Source organism: Thalassophryne amazonica, chromosome 16 (genome assembly GCF_902500255.1).
Source record: "Thalassophryne amazonica chromosome 16, fThaAma1.1, whole genome shotgun sequence".
Taxonomy (NCBI): domain Eukaryota; kingdom Metazoa; phylum Chordata; class Actinopteri; order Batrachoidiformes; family Batrachoididae; genus Thalassophryne; species Thalassophryne amazonica.
In genome coordinates, this window is record NC_047118.1 from 18,925,850 (window position 1) to 18,938,026 (window position 12,177).

Below are 12,177 nucleotides of genomic sequence, written 5' to 3' on the forward strand. Positions count from 1 at the left end.
CAGGCTGTGGAGCAGCACAGGTAACACACGACAACAGTGGTAAAAATAAAATAAAAATCCACTGGACAGGCTGTGGAGCAGCACAGGTAACACACGACAACAGTGGTAAAAAATAAAATAAAAATCCACTGAACAGGCTGTGGAGCAGCACAGGTAACACACGACAACAGTGGTAAAAAATAAAATAAAAATCCACTGAACAGGCTGTGGAGCAGCACAGGTAACACACGACAACAGTGGTAAAAAATAAAATAAAAATCCACTGAACAGGCTGTGGAGCAGCACAGGTAACACACGACAACAGTGCTAAAAATAAAATAAAAATCCACTGGACAGGCTGTGGAGCAGCACAGGTAACACACGACAACAGTGGTAAAAAATAAAATAAAATCCACTGGACAGGCTGTGGAGCAGCACAGGTAACACACGACAACAGTGGTAAAAATAAAATAAAAATCCACTGGACAGGCTGTGGAGCAGCACAGGCAACGCACGGACAACAGCGCCAAAAATAAAATAAAAATCCACTGAACAGGCTGTGGAGCAGCACAGGTAACACACGACAACAGTGCTAAAAAATAAAATAAAATCCACTGGACAGGCTGTGGAGCAGCACAGGCAACGCACGACAACAGTGGTAAAAAATAAAATAAAATCCACTGAACAGGCTGTGGAGCAGCACAGGTAACACACGACAACAGTGCTAAAAATAAAATAAAAATCCACTGGACAGGCTGTGGAGCAGCACAGGTAACGCACGACAACAGTGCTAAAATAAAATAAAAATCCACTAGGCAGGCTGTGGAGCAGCACAGGTAACGCACAACAACAGTGCTAAAACAAAATAAAAATCCACTAGACAGGCTGTGGAGCAGCACAGGTAACGCACGACAACAGTGCTAAAACAAAATAAAAATCCACTAGACAGGCTGTGGAGCAGCACAGGTAACGCACAACAACAGTGCTAAAACAAAATAAAATCCACTGGACAGGCTGTGGAGCAGCACAGGTAACGCACAACAACAGTGCTAAAAATAAAATAAAATAAAAATCCACTGGACAGGCTGTGGAGCAGCACAGGCAACGCACGACAACAGTGCTAAAACAAAATAAAAATCCACTAGACAGGCTGTGGAGCAGCACAGGTAACGCACGACAACAGCGCTAAATAAAAATCCACTGGACAGGCTGTGGAGCAGCACAGGTAACGCACGACAACAGCGCCCAAAAAAATAAAATAAAAATCAAAATCCACTGGACAGGCTGTGGAGCAGCACAGGTAACGCACGACAACAGTGGTAAAAAATAAAATAAAATCCACTGGACAGGCTGTGGAGCAGCACAGGTAACGCACGACAACAGTGCTAAAAAAAATAAAAATAAAATAAAAATCCACTGGACAGGCTGCGGAGCAGCACAGGTAACACACGACAACAGTGGTAAAAAATAAAATAAAAATCCACTGGACAGGCTGCGGAGCAGCACAGGTAACGCACGACAACAGTGCTAAAAAAAAAAATAATAATAAAATAAAAATCCACTGGACAGGCTGTGGAGCAGCACAGGTAACACACGACAACAGTGCCAAAAAACAAAACAAAAATCCACTGAACAGGCTGTGGAGCAGCACAGGTAACGCATGACAACAGTCCTAAAAAATAAAATAAAAATCCACTGAACAGGCTGTGGAGCAGCACAGGTAACACACGACAACAGTGGTAAAAATAAAATAAAAATCCACTGGACAGGCTGTGGAGCAGCACAGGTAACACACGACAACAGTGGTAAAAAATAAAATAAAAATCCACTGGACAGGCTGTGGAGCAGCACAGGTAACACACGACAACAGTGCTAAAAAATAAAATAAAAATCCACTGAACAGGCTGTGGAGCAGCACAGGTAACACACGACAACAGTGGTAAAAAATAAAATAAAAATCCACTGGACAGGCTGTGGAGCAGCACAGGCAACGCACGACAACAGCGCCAAAAAATAAAATAAAAATCCACTGAACAGGCTGTGGAGCAGCACAGGTAACACACGACAACAGTGCTAAAAAAAAAAAAAAAATCCACTGGACAGGCTGTGGAGCAGCACAGGTAACACACGACAACAGTGGTAAAAATAAAATAAAAATCCACTGGACAGGCTGTGGAGCAGCACAGGTAACACACGACAACAGTGCTAAAAAATAAAATAAAAATCCACTGAACAGGCTGTGGAGCAGCACAGGTAACACACGACAACAGTGGTAAAAAATAAAATAAAAATCCACTGGACAGGCTGTGGAGCAGCACAGGTAACACACGACAACAGTGGTAAAAAATAAAATAAAAATCCACTGAACAGGCTGTGGAGCAGCACAGGTAACACACGACAACAGTGGTAAAAAATAAAATAAAAATCCACTGAACAGGCTGTGGAGCAGCACAGGTAACACACGACAACAGTGGTAAAAAATAAAATAAAAATCCACTGAACAGGCTGTGGAGCAGCACAGGTAACACACGACAACAGTGCTAAAAATAAAATAAAAATCCACTGGACAGGCTGTGGAGCAGCACAGGTAACACACGACAACAGTGGTAAAAAATAAAATAAAAATCCACTGGACAGGCTGTGGAGCAGCACAGGTAACACACGACAACAGTGGTAAAAAATAAAATAAAATCCACTGGACAGGCTGTGGAGCAGCACAGGCAACGCACGACAACAGCGCCAAAAAATAAAATAAAAATCCACTGAACAGGCTGTGGAGCAGCACAGGTAACACACGACAACAGTGCTAAAAAATAAAATAAAAATCCACTGGACAGGCTGTGGAGCAGCACAGGCAACGCACGACAACAGCGCCAAAAAATAAAATAAAAATCCACTGAACAGGCTGTGGAGCAGCACAGGTAACACACGACAACAGTGCTAAAAATAAAATAAAATCCACTGGACAGGCTGTGGAGCAGCACAGGTAACGCACGACAACAGTGCTAAAATAAAATAAAAATCCACTAGGCAGGCTGTGGAGCAGCACGACAACAGTGCTAAAAAATAAAATAAAAATAAAAACGAAAGCGTTAGCAAGCTAGTTAGCTTGCCAACGCTGATGAAGGTTAGCTGATAAAAGAGCTCCGTCGCGATGCTTCGACCATTAGAGGTCTTCTTTAGGCGTTGGAGCACGGTGAAAAAGTAAAAAAAAGTAAAAAAGTCTTGAAAAAGACTGTTAATTCAAAGAACTCAAACAGCTAACAGATACAGCAGAACACCGCTGTGCTCCGGAACCAGAAAAAAGTCCACCCTCCACCACAATGGAGGAACATCAAATCATGATAACTCCTTCATGCTTTGCCTGATTGACTTGAAACTTCACATGTATGATGAGTGGTTGCCCCTGCATGCACATGCCCACATGTGCTCACAAGGGCACCCACTGGCCTGGGTAGGCGGTTGCGCGGAACGAGGGCCCGTATATGACTGCTTGCAGTCCTAGTTATTATTATTATTGTTGTTGTTGTTATTAAAATAGGGTGGACAGGATGAGGAATGAACACATCAGAGAGACAGAGCAGGCCAGATTGTTTTGAAACAAATTGATACAGGTAAGATTGAAATGATTTGGACATGTGCAGAAGAGAGTTGCAGGGTATATAGGGAGGAGGATGCCGAGAATGAAGCCACTAGGCAGGAAGAGAAGGAGAAGGCCAGAGGAGATTTGTAAATGTGGTGAGGGAGGACATGCAGGTAGTTGGTGGGTCAGAAGAAGATGCAGAGGTCAGGGTGACATGGAGAAGGATTATCTGCTGAAGATTATTGTAGTAGTGTTGTTGGTATTAGTAGTAGTAGTAACACTTAAAGTGACAGGAATAGCTGTTTTCAATTTTCTTTATTAACTCTCACCTACAGTCTGTGATGATAATAAAACCTTAAGGGCCCTTGGACCCGTGTACGTCAGGGGCCCATGTTGCTTGAATGCTGAGTGGCTCTGATAATGTCTTGATTATTGTGTGCACTGACAAAGATGATTGTACTTGTCAAATCTACATTCATGCCATCAATTCAGAGCTGACGTACATCTAATTAATATGCCAAAACAGACAGATTCTCTGGGGTTTGGAGAAAAGACAAAGATTATTCTGTCCACAGTTTACAAAGATAATGAATGCTGTTCGCTGTCAGTGATGGTTGAGAATATTAATCAGTGTTTCGTAGGCCAGGTGAGGGTTTCATGTGGCTGTGCACACAGCTTGTTTGTGTGAGCACTGTGTTCCAGGCCTGAATGCCGTTCTGTGTGCTGCTGTTTGTTTTATTGTGAAACTAAAAAAAAAAAAAATACACCAGCTGTCCATTTTCCTGCCACCTAAAAAGAAAAAGAACAAAAGTTTCAAAAGTAAATATAGTGAATCCTTATGGGATGGTGCGACCAGTCTCATTTCTTTGTCTTATGACAAAAATATGAAGTATGATATTTAAAGGCACAATCATGCTGTGCATGTGCAGTATGACTGATCACCCGCATCTTTCCAGTGGAGAAGAAATAATTCCTCCACATGTCCTGAGGCTTATTGGGTCGCTGCTTATCACCAGATACCGTAATGTTGAAGGAGGTGAGAATCTTTGACTTCCTGGGTGCACTGAAAAAGGAAGCTACTTAAAAACACATTACAGTTGGTAAAACCTGAATGAATTAAGTTGTTTGAACTTCAGTTTGTAAGTCAGAGTTGATCTAGAGTTGATCTAACTTACAAACTGAAGTTCAAACAACTTAATTCATTCAGGTTTTACCAATTGTAATGATTTTTGAAGTTGGTTCAACTATTTTCTTTTTTCAGTGTGGGGTGCCAGTCCATCACAGGTCACATCCCCACCCAGTGCCAGTATCCATTTACAGCTGGGGGGCACTGAGACAATGCAGATGAAGAGTCTTGTCCATGGACACAGACAGGTATCGAACCTCCTTTTATATATATATTGGATGGCCACCTCTTACCCCACACAACCACCTGCTCTTCTTTCAAGATGGCATCAGATCAAAAGCCTGGACTGGCATCGCTGCACAGGAGGAGTCACAGAGTCTCACCTCCTTCATGCTGCCGTACCCGAGGATGAACACTGGCCTGATGGGCCTCGGGACGTGGACAGGACTTGCTTCTTCTCCGTTAGAAATGAATCAGGTGTGTAAAAGATAACACCTGATTTACACAGGAGAGCCACTGAAGTTGCACAGTTTTTCATTTGAGGCCTTTTTTCATTTGAACAAATGATAAATGTATGTCATTTGTGCAATGAGACCGTTTTCAGGCTGTGTGAACACTGCAAGAAGCCCGACAACTAAATCTATAAAACAGCTGATATTTATACAAAAAAGGATTACTATTTTGTTTGAATATCACCTCTTGTTTTTCTATTCCTAACTGTCAAAAAAGAAAACAAATCTGTCTTGAACTTGACATGCTGATTTTCAGTCTGACTAATGTTGCTAATTTGTGTTTGGAAAGCCTCCTGCCATAAGTGCAGCCTTGCTTTTGCTTGTAGTGACTCATATATTCAAATGCTGTTGCATATCACTTTTTTAAATGAGTAAATCACAACTGTGTCTGGTATTATGACAGTATGGGCTACAGCAGTCTAACATTTGACCCCAATGGTCTGCTCTCAAATGATTGACCCTTGGCTGACCTTGTCAGGACAATCATGGAATCCATATACATTTGTGCTCAAAAGTTTACATACCGTGGCGGAATTTTGTTTTTTTTGGCCATTTTTCAGAGAAGATGAATAATAACACAACAATTTATTTTTCACTCACAGTTAATGGTTGGGTGAAGCCACTTTTTGTCAAACAACCAGGTTTACTCTTTTAAAACCACAATGACAACACAAACTACCCAAATGGCCATGATCAAAAGTTTACATACCCCTGTTCTTAATACTGTGTATTGCCCCCTTTAACATCAGTGACAGCTTGGAGTCTTTTGTGGTAGTTGTGGACGAGGCTCTCTGATGGTAAAGCTGCCACTGAATATGTTTCGGACTTTATTTACATCAGTTACAAAGAAATGCAAACAATATGGCACTCTATGGTAAATCTGCATGGAGTTGACAGTTCTCAAAAACTGAGTGACTGTGCAAGAAGTAGAGGAGTGAGGAAAGCCACCAAGACATCCAGACAACCCAGGAGAAGTTATAGGCTTACGTGGCTGTGATTATAGAAATTCTGCATAGTGCAATCTTTGCATTTTGGATCACCAGTTATCTATCTTCATGATGAACTGGTATAGAGGAGGATTTTCTTAAAAAGACCTGAAAGTTTAACTACAAATTGCAAGAAGGTACATCTGAGATGCAAGCCTGGGTTTTATCTGTTTTGGTGAAAGAAAATCCTTCTCTGCTCTACTCCACAATGAAGCTAAGAGTAGTGATGCAAAATGCAAAGCTTGCACTGTGCACAATTTCTCCAATCACAGCCACATAAGCCCATAACTTCTCCTGGGTTGTCTGGGTGTCTTGGTGGCTTTCCTCACTCTTCTCCTTCTTGCACAGTCACTCAGTTTTTGAGAACTGTCTACTCCATGCAGATTTACCATAAAGTACCACACTGTTTGTATTTCTTTTTAATGTAAATAAAGTCCAAGACATATTCAGTGGCAGCTTTACCATCAGAGAGCCTCGTCCAAAACTACCACCAAAGACTCCAAGCTGTCAGTGATGTTAAAGGGCCAATACACAGTATTAAGAACAGGGGTATGTAAACTTTTGATCAGGTTCATTTGGGTAATTTGTGTTGTCATTATGATTTAAAAAGAGTAAACCTGGTTGTTTGATAATAAATGGCTTCACCCAGCCACTAAGCGTGAGTGAAAAAAATTTGTTGTGTTATCATTCATATTCTCTGAAAAATGGCCAAAAAAAAAAAAAAAATCCGCCAGGGTATGTAAACTTTTGAGCACAACTGTATGTATGTTACATTTGGTCCAAATCGGGATGAAAATTAAATTCAAATTCCTTGACCTTGATCTTTGCCCAAATTAATTGTGTAAGGCTAATTAATGGGTCAGCCTTCATTTAGATGTAAAGTTTGGTATAAATCAGCAAAAGAACCAGGAAGGAGGAAGAGGCCAACAAACAGATGGGCAGGTGTGACCACAGCTATTGACCTTTGGCATAATTTCACCTTACTGGGCAATCCCAAAGCCCTCGTCCATATGTGTGACAAATTCAGCTTCTCCCTTTTTCACTTGGGGTCACTACTTCAGAGCCAATATGGATCTGCATGCTGATTTGGCAAAAGTTTTACACCGGATGCTCTTCCTGAAAAAACTCCAGATTACATGGAGGATGGGCAGGCATGGCCTTGAACTGTGAACCTTCTGCTCTGAAAAACAAATGCCCTGTCCAAAGGTAAGCCAGGTCAAATTGGCTAAAGGTCAATCTTTGGGGTCAAAGATCAAAATGTAAGTGTTTAAAAAAAACAACTGCAAAACAGAGTAAAATAAAATCATTTTTATTTAATTCAACCTTTGACCCCAAAGATTAATATTTTGCAATTTTGACCTTGCCTGTGAAAACAAACAACCCTCTTCTCTATGTGCACCACATTTGCTGTAAATTGGAGGGAAACCCTTAAATGTACTGGCACTTATATAGCGCTTTTCCATCCACATCAGATGCTCAATGCGCTTTACAATAATGCCTCACATTCACCCCAGTGTCAGAGTACTTCCATACAAGGTGCTCGCTACACACCGGGAGCGAGTAGGGGATTAAGGACCTTGCCCAAGGGCCCTTAGTGATTTTCTGGTCAGGCTGGGATTTGAACCGAGGATCCTCTGGTCTCAAAACCAACAGCTTAACCACGAGACCAATCCCCCCCCCCCCCCCCCCCCCCCCCCCTTAATTTTGACATTTCAATCAATCAATCAATTTTTTTATATAGCGCCAAATCACAACAAACAGTTGCCCCAAGGCGCTTTATATTGTAAGGCAAGGCCATACAATAATTATGTAAAACCCCAACGGTCAAAACGACCCCCTGTGAGCAAGCACTTGGCTACAGTGGGAAGGAAAAACTCCCTTTTAACAGGAAGAAACCTCCAGCAGAACCAGGCTCAGGGAGGGGCAGTCTTCTGCTGGGACTGGTTGGGGCTGAGGGAGAGAACCAAGAAAAAGACATGCTGTGGAGGGGAGCAGAGATCGATCACTAATGATTAAATGCAGAGTGGTGCATACAGAGCAAAAAGAGAAAGAAACAGTGCATCATGGGAAACCCCCCAGCAGTCTACGTCTATAGCAGCATAACTAAGGGATGGTTCAGGGTCACCTGATCCAGCCCTAACTATAAGCTTTAGCAAAAAGGAAAGTTTTAAGCCTAATCTTAAAAGTAGAGAGGGTGTCTGTCTCCCTGATCTGAATTGGGAGCTGGTTCCACAGGAGAGGAGCCTGAAAGCTGAAGGCTCTGCCTCCCATTCTACTCTTACAAACCCTAGGAACTACAAGTAAGCCTGCAGTCTGAGAGCGAAGCGCTCTATTGGGGTGATATGGTACTACGAGGTCCCTAAGATAAGATGGGACCTGATTATTCAAAACCTTATAAGTAAGAAGAAGAATTTTAAATTCTATTCTAGAATTAACAGGAAGCCAATGAAGAGAGGCCAATATGGGTGAGATATGCTCTCTCCTTCTAGTCCCCGTCAGTACTCTAGCTGCAGCATTTTGAATTAACTGAAGGCTTTTTAGGGAACTTTTAGGACAACCTGATAATAATGAATTACAATAGTCCAGCCTAGAGGAAATAAATGCATGAATTAGTTTTTCAGCATCACTCTGAGACAAGACCTTTCTGATTTTAGAGATATTGCGTAAATGCAAAAAAGCAGTCCTACATATTTGTTTGACTCCAATGAACTTGACTTTAGCTAAAATAAACCCTTTAAAGGCAATTCCGGAGTTGGCTATCATCCACATATCAAATCTGGTAGAAACTGACAGATGAGGAGTGAGAGAACAAACAGGCGGATAAACCAAAATTTTGACCTTAACTGAGTTCGATCACATAAATCCTTTAAGGGGAATCTGAGTCTCAGCCTACATGCACAGAGCACGTTTGGTGGAAACTGGAGGAGCAAAACACACACATTTCTCAAATCATAGTATGTTTGTCCTAAATGGCAGATTTCTGCTGGTTCCCCCACAGTGAGGGAAACAGCACTCTGGTCCAAAGATGCAGAAACACAGAAGTTCCTTTTTGTCCTAACTTATAGTAAATAGCACTATATCATCAGATTAGATTGTACATAATAGTGCACGGAGCACTTTATAAATTGGCCACTTTACTCAGTTTCATAAAATATGCACTTGTTTGTTTGACTTTCTGTGCTTCTTATAATTCATTCCTTGCAGCATGGAGTTATTGTATTTTTTCATAATTTAGTAACAGCTTCTTATTGCCAACAAAACACTGTGACTTTACTTGTTCACACACTTGTCCTCTGACACTCTATTAGTTTATAACACATTCAGAAGCATTTTCCAGATCAGACAGTATGGACTCTTCTGTCCCGCTGCTCCTGCCTCTTTACGGTTCGACACAAGGTTGACGTGCTCGTCCCCCGCTGCTGCCTTCAGTGGCCCCGTGCACACCCATCTATTTTCCCAGCATGACAAAACATGATGTAGTGAAATGAGAAGCTGGCAGGGAGTTTGTGCAGTGTGCATGTAAGAAAAAAAAAAAAAGCAAAGGGAAAGAAAGAGCAGCCGTCGCACTTTACCATACCGTACTTTATTTGTGTCATAGCCCACCTTTGTACAGTAGAGCATCCGACTGGGAATAAAACAGAAGCCCCAGGCTGTCAGAGTGAGTAAAAGTGATGTTGAGTCATTGCACAGGAGTGTCAGTGTGTTTAATGTTCATGCTGAGGAGATACCCTGCACAAACACACACACCCCCCTTCTCCTGGTTGCTAGTCTGAGTCTCCTCCTCCATCTTCAGCCTTTTTTGCAGTTCACAGATTTGGGGCATTGGAGGCATTTGGGGGAGTAAATACAAAGAAAGCATGACCCATTTGTCAAAGACGCAGCCTTTTTCTCTCTTTGTCCCACAGGCCAAGAGAGTGGCGAGCAGAAACCTTCAGGGCTGCAGAACGTACTCTGAGGCACGCCCAGATTATCTCTCTTGCTTGCTGTCACCACACACGTGACTGCACTGTGGAAGGGAGACATGTGCGGACTAAAAGCAACTTCTATATTATTCCGACCCGACCTTTTAGTCAGTTTCTGAGGTCATCTTTTGTATTTCTCTCTGTCTCACTTTATCATATAATAAGCTGTGCAAGTTATAATTCATTCTTTGACTTTCACATACATATAGAGTATAATCCCACTCACTCTCTCATATTTTCACTTATGAGTGCACATGCATGGATTCCCTCCCATATTAAGCCTCTCACATGCATGACATCCTGAAAATTTGCAGGATAATATAAATTGCTGGACATCATACCAACTTATACGTAAACATTTGACTCTATACACTCAATAATTATGTTACCTATGCCATTTATCTTGTATAGGTAACATAATTATTGTGCAATTCAAACAATATACTTTATGTATTTTAAATAAATACTGTCATTATTATTGATTTAGAGTAATTATATTTATTAATACTAAATACATAAAGCTGAAGATTATGCATTTCAAATAAATAGGATTATTACAGTAAGGAATATGCATCATGTAAGGTTATTTGGTAGGTTTGTATTAAAATTATCTAAAAAAAGTAAATGGGAATTTGTCATGTAATAAAATTACATAAATCTTAAAGTTAGGGTTAAATTTTTCTGTGAGTGTAATATTCTCACTGACATACACATACAGTCTATCTCACCAGTTGTACATATATTTTCACCCATCTTACATATATTTTTGCTGGTATATAGGAAACTCTACACACCCAAGAGCTTTTCCGCATTTTAATTTATTTATGCCATTTTGAGGTGAGAAAAAAAGAGAGTTCACTGTTGTCAGTGTTACAGTTTCTAAAATTATTCCTTTTAAAATCAAACTGGAAAAAATATTCACATGATATAAATTAAATCAAAAATATCAAAACCAAAATCATGGGTTGCATAAGTAATGACACCCTTTTCGTTAAAGCATGAATAAATCATACTTTTGCAGCCAGTTTGCTTGAGACAGGTCAGGGGATAAATACATCAACATCTTGGACTTCATCAATTAGTTAGTAAGAAATAAGAAAATATATTAACGCTGGTGAATACATATGTCATATAGCAGAGAATATGAGCTTATTAAATTGTTTTTACTGAAAAATTAGTGCCTAATACAGAGGTTTGTCATGAAAAAAAAACTGTTGTAAAATGTAAAAATAATGCACAAAATTTGTATATATCCCACTTTTTTGTCAGCGCTGAGGTTGTGATGTCACTGAAATAAGATGGCAGATTATCCAATGAAATCAAATAAAATAAAATCAATTTTATTTATATAGCGCCAAATCACAACACACACTTGCCCCAAGGCCCTTTATATTGTAAGGCAAAAGCCATACAATAACTACAGAAAAAACCCCCAACGGTCAAACGACCCCCTATGAGCAAGCACTTGGCGACAGTGGGAAGGAAAACTCCCTTTTAACAGGAAGAAGAAACTTCCAGCCAGAACCAGGCTCAGGGAGGGGCAGTCTTCTTCTGGGACTGGTTGGGGCTGAGGGGAGAGAATCAGGAAAAAGACATGCTGTGGAGGGGAGCAGAGATCGATCACTAATGATTAAAAGCAGAGTGGTGCATACAGAGCCAAAAAGAGAAAGAAACACTGGATGCATCATGGGAACCCCCCAGCAGTCTAAGTCTATAGCAGCATAACTGAGGGATGGTTCAGGGTCACCTGATCCAGCCCCTAACTATAAGCTTTTTTTAAAAAGGAAAGTTTTAAGCTTAATCTTAAAAGTAGAGAGGGTTGTCTGTCTCCCTAATCCGAATTGGGAGCTGGTTCCACAGGAGAGGAGCCTGAAAGCTGAAGGCTCTGCCTCCCATTCTACTCTTACACAACCCTAGGAACTACAAGTAAGCCTTGCAGTCTGAGAGCGAAGCGCTCTATTGGGGTGATATGGTACTATGAGGTCCCTAAGATAAGATGGGACCTGATTATTCAAACCTTATAAGTAAG